We start from the raw sequence: 6,000 nt of genomic DNA, 5'->3' as shown, positions 1-6,000 counted from the left end.
CAAAAACACATGATCATTTCAACAAAGGCAGAAAAAACATTTGACAAATTTCTTTTCTTTTTTAATGGTCCAAGATATAATTCTGATTGTGGTCTGGATCATAAGTCTGCATCACATTTTAAATGTCTATTGTCTTACAAACAATAAGGTGTTTTATGGGGGAATGGGTGGGTGGAAAAATGGGAACAGGGCTTCTGAAGCTAATACCTGAAGAATATGGCAACATGAGAAAGCACTGACCCAGCTGCTTTGGTAAATGGAGGAAAATCATCACACGGTTGCTAGGAACATGCGTAAGACCAGGCTGTAGATTGCGCTGAAAGACCCCTCAAAACAAAACAATTTGCCATTCCTTTAACAATTACTAATATCAAGAACTTGGAATTGTGCCATAAAAGACAGAGCTTAAGATGGGGTGGAGCCCTTACCTCCACTGCTCCCCTGGGCCTAAAGCCTGGTTTCCTTATGGGTATTGGGGCCAAGCAAACAAGTCTCTATTTTCTACACAGTGAAAGTGGGGAGTGGGACATGTCCCAGATGATTTGGAATAAGGCCAGGGTCCTACGACCTTGGTGGTGTGATGGGTGAGGTCCATAAGAAAATGGGCAGAGGGTCAAATTGTCTCTTCTTTCAACAAAAAGACCATGAGGTGTATAGCTCGTGGTCACCCTAGGGCTGCTGCCATCTTTCGTGCCCAGAGTCAAATCCTGCACTTCTGTAATGCATATTCCCAATCCTGCCAATATCAAAGATACCTTGAGGTAGGGTGGGGGCTCAGAAGAATCCTTCACCAGCTATGAGGCAAGCACAGCTAGGTGGGATCCTGGAGGCTTGAGGGAACACACTGCGGTGGTTGGTCAGATGGTAGGGTGTTTGGTGAAGCAGGGCATGAGCTGCAGGGAGGTTGTCAGCATCCACGCCCAGCTCCTGCAGCAGGCTATGATACTCAGGCTTGGTCTCCAGTCGTTCAGCAGATTGGTAGACTCCATCCACTCCAACTGCACCTCCCAGTATACATAGATCTTCTGGTTGAAAGTGACATATACGAGGCAGGAGCTGTTGCATCCCCCTGCAGGCATACAGACCTGCACAGAAGGCACGGATATTTTCATCCACTTGGAAGCGGACGAGGGTGCGATTGTGATCAATAATATATGTCGGTCCATCCCAGGCACATGGAACTACCTCCTCATGTCCGTTGTCGGTGACATCCCAATTTCTCCAGGGCGAAGAGCTGGTGATCCACCTGCACTGACCACAACAGCTTGTCTGCTTCCTCCATGAGCTTCAGCCTCCCATCCAGTGTGCTCACAGCAAAGATGCCGGAGCCACCACTCTCAGTGGCATGGCCTCATTTGTTGTTGCCAATTAGGTGAGTGGAGATATTCTTGTGGATACGGCCAGATGTCTGGTGCAGCACCACATCTCGGGCAGCTAGGGTCTCCCTACTGCCATCCATGACCCCTTCAGAGGCAGGAGGGGACCCTGTGTCCTTTTTCCACACACACGTTAGAATTGCATAAGTACAGCCTGGCTAAGACACCATCAGTTCAGGAACACCCAGCGGCCCCAGAGTCACTGAGAGGCTGTCCACCTGACCCTCCAGCAACCATTTCTTGAGGGACAACAGCTGCCCGGTCAGATGTTCAGGACCCTCACCTAGCTCCTCCCAGCGAAAAGCTCGCACCACACAGTCTGTGTAGCCCACCACCACAAACAACATCCATCTCCGTCTGTGGGCATGAAAGACAAATTTCAACACTTTTTCATGATAAAAACTCTCAACAAAAGAAGATAAGAAAATAACCTCAACACGATATAGGTCATATATGAAAAAAAACACAGTTAATATTTTTCACAATGGTGAAAAGTTGAAAGCTTTCCCTCCAGGATCAGGAATAAGACCAGGATGCCTACTCTTGTGACATAGTACTGAAAGTCCTAGCCAGAGCAATTAGGGATGACAAAGAAACAAAAAGTCTCCAAATCAGAAAGGAAGCAATAAAATTAACTCTGTTTGCACATGGCATGAGCTTATCTGTATAAAACCCTAAAGATTTAACATACACACTCAAAATATAAAAAGCATAGAAGTAGAAATCAAAGTCAAAAATGTTGGATCATACAAAATCAACATATAAAAATCAGTGATATTTCTATACATAAAAAATTAAGAAAACAACTCCATTTACAATGACATAAAAAATAAAATACTAAGAAATAAACTTAAGGAGCTGAAATACTTACACATTAAAGACAATGAAATATGGATAAAAGAAATCAAAACACACACAAATAAACAAAAATATGCCCCGTGTTTATTGACTGCAAAATTCAACATTGTTAAAATATCCGTATTACCCAAAATGAATTACAGATTCAGTGCAATCCCTATTGAGATCTCATTGGCAGTTTTTTTCGGAAGCAGAAAAAAAAATTCAAAAATTAATATGAAGCCACAAAAGATCCAAATTGCCAAAATGGTCTTGAGAAAAGAACAAAGCTAGAGGCATAACATTTTCTAATTTCAAAATGAATTATAAAACTGAAGTCAACAAAACAGTGTGATACTGGTATAAGACAGATATGTAGACCAATGGAACAGAACAGAGAGCTGACAAGCAAATCTGCACATACACCACATATATCCACATATAAAGTCAACTGATCTTTGACAAGGGTGCCAAGAGTACATAATGGGGAAATTTTAATCTCTTTAATCAGTGGAATTTGGAAAAATAAAATTGGACTCTTTATATCATACACAAAAATCAACTCAAAATGGGTTCAATGTAAGACCTGAAACTACAAAATTCCTAGGAGAAAACGGAGGGAAACCCTCATGACATTGATCTAGGTAATGATTTCTTGGCTATGACACAAAAAGCATGGCCAAAAAAAACACAAAAATACACAGGGACTACACCAAACTAAAAGCTTTTAATCAGAGTAAGAGGCAACCTATGGAATGGAAGAAATACTTGTGAACCATACATCTGATAAGGGGTTAATATCCCAACTATGTAAGGAACTCCTTCAACTCAAATAGCAAAAAGGAAAAATAATGCAATACAACAACAGAAACCGTGATTACAAAACAATGAAATACTTGAACAAACATTTCCCTAAAGAAGACATATGAATGGCCCACAGGTATATGATGAGACGCTCAGCATCAATAATCATAAGGGAAATGCAAATCAAAACAATAATGAGGTATTATCTGACACCTCTTCAGATGGCTACTATAAAACATAAAAAAAAGAAGAAGAGAACAACTACTAGTGAGGGTCCAGGTTCCCCTTGCATGTTTTACAAGGAAATGTGTGGGCTACAGGTGTATACTTCCGGTTGGACCCATAGACCTCTACCCCTGTTGGTTTGGATATGGTTGGAAATGAGCTACAGCTGGGCTCTCTAAAGAATGCAGGTCTAGAGGATTATGTCACCTGGAAGACACTCCAAATTTCAGACAATGCTTAAGTAGAAGATAAGGGGAAACTAGCAGTGAAGCAATAAATTTTTAAGGATTACAGCGCCTACAATTTAAGCACTATAAAGGGAAGCAGAAAAGAGCCCTTGTAATGGCATATTCTGGAATTAAGTAATATATAAATATCAGTTTAGAGTACCATAAAGAAGAAGTAGAAAGAAGATTCAATAGACAATGGAAAAGAGATGAAATTCTTGTATTAACTAGAAATATAATGGAATCTGTGCCCATTAATACAACCTCCACTTGCAGATTTAAGCAAAGAATCTCAACTCTCATTATAATGAAAAAGTCTGGGTCTATTTTACCTATTCAAAAATGCAAAAAGGTAAATAAAAATTAAAAATAAGATATGGGGAAAAAATTAATGTAAAGCAAAATAAACTGCCTTCTGTAGGGTCAAAGAAGTGTTTTAGAAAATGTATTACGGAAGTATCTAACAGAAAATTTTTGGAACTTATTGACCTTCTAGAAAGAGTAAAAGAAGACTTGGCCTTTATAAAATTGGGAAAAGAATATATAAAGGGAAAATATTGAAATAAAAAGTAACAAAATAAGATGAAGAGGAAGATGGGTGTGATAAAGAATAATTTCAGGAATTTTAAAGCCACAAGGCAACAACTAATCTACACTGGAGGCAGTTGTAAAATTAAAACTTAGGACATAATGGTATTGCCTAGGTTGTCTTTAGGGGTTTTTATAGTTTGGGGGGGTTTATATTTAAGTATTTAATCTATCCTGAGTTAATTTTTATATATGGCATAAAGAAGGAGTCCAGTTTCAATTTTCTGCACATGGCTAGCCAGACATGCTAGCACCATTTATTGAATAGGGAATCCTTTCCCCATTGCTTATTTTTGTCAGGTTTGTTGAAGGTCCAATAATTACATAAGTGTGGCCTTATTTCTGAGTTCTCTATTCTGTTCCATTGGTCCATGGATCTGTTTTTGTACCAGTCTCATGCTGTTTTATTTACTGTATTCCTGTAATATATTTTGAATTTGGGTATTGTGATACCTCCAGCTTTATTCTTTTTGCTTATAATTGCTTTGGCTATTCAGGCTCTTTTTTGGTTCCACATGAATTTTAAAACAGTTTTTTTTTCTAGTTCTGTGGAAAATGTCAATGGTAGTTTAATAAGAACAGCATCGAATCTATAAATTGCTTTGGGCAATATGACCATTTTAATATTGATTCTTCTTATCCATGAGCATGGAATGTTTTTCCATTTGTTTGTGTCATCTCTGATTTCTTTGATAGGCAATACCATTCTGGACATAAGAATGGAAAAGATTTCATGACAAAGATGCCAAAAGCAATTGCAACAAAAGCAAAAATTGACAAATGAGATCTAGTTAACTAAAGAGCTTCTGCACAGCAAATAAAATTATCAACAGAGTGAAGAGATAACCTACAGAATGGAAGAAAAGTTTTGCAAACCATGCATCTGACAAAAGTCTACTATCCAGAATCTATAAGAAACTTAAACAAATGTATGAGAAAAAACAACCCCATTAAAAATGGGCAAAGGACATAAACAGACACTTTTCAAAAGAAGATATACATGTAGCCAACGAGCATATGAAAAAAATCTCAACATCACTGGTCATTAGAGAAGTCCAACTCAAAACCACAATTACATACTATCTCACACAAGTCAGAATGGCTATCATTAAAAAGTCAAAAAATAACAGATGCTAACAAGGTTTTGGAGAAAAAAGAATGCTTATATATTGTTGGTGGGAGAGTAAATTAGTTGTGGAAGAGTGTGTAGATTCCTCAAAGACCTAAAAACATAAATACCATTCAACCCAGCAATCCCATTACTGTGTATATAACCAAAAACATATAAATTCTTCTATCATAAATTTGCACACATATGTTCATTGCAACACTATTCACAATAGCAAAGATATGGAATCAGCCTAAATATCCATCAATGGTAGACTGGAGAAAGAAAAAGTGGTACATCTGATCTTCAATAAACCTGACAAAAACAAGCAATGGGAGTTTCTTTTGCTGTGCAGAAGCTCTTCAGTTTAATTAGATCTCATTTGTCAATTTTGGCTTTTGTTACCATTGCTTTTGGTGTTTTAGACATGAAGTCCTTGCCCATGCCTATGTCCTGAATGGTATTGCCTAGGTTTTCTTCTACAGTTTTTATGGTTTGGGGTCTAACATTTAAGTCTTTAATCCATCTTGAATTAATTTTTGTATAAGTTGTAGGGAAGGGATCCAGTTTCAGCTTTCTACATATGGCTAGCCAGTTTTCCCAGCAACATTTATTAAATAGGGAATCCTTTCCCCATTTCTTGTTTTTGTCAGGTTTGTCAAAGATCAGATGGTTGTAGATGTGTGGTATTATTTCTGAGGGCTCCGTTCTGTTCCACTGGTCTATATCTCTGTTGGTACCAGTACCATGCTGTTTTGGTTACTATAGCCTTGTAGTATAGTTTGAAGTCAGGTAGCATGATACCTCCAGCTTTGTTCTTTTGGCTTAGGATTGT

The 6,000-nt window shown here is 38.1% G+C and overlaps 1 pseudogene; it reads right to left on the bottom strand.

Annotated features, from left to right (window-relative positions):
• Nucleotides 1-811: 811 nt before the first annotated feature.
• Nucleotides 812-6,000, bottom strand: part of LOC116470526 (KICSTOR complex protein ITFG2-like) — a 30,547-nt pseudogene continuing 25,358 nt past the window's right edge.

This window comes from Hylobates moloch, unplaced genomic scaffold (assembly GCF_009828535.3).
Source record: "Hylobates moloch isolate HMO894 unplaced genomic scaffold, HMol_V3 SCAFFOLD_6, whole genome shotgun sequence".
Taxonomy (NCBI): Eukaryota; Metazoa; Chordata; class Mammalia; order Primates; family Hylobatidae; genus Hylobates; species Hylobates moloch.
Note: the sequence above shows the minus strand (reverse complement) of the source record. Positions and strands in the feature narration are given on the sequence as shown.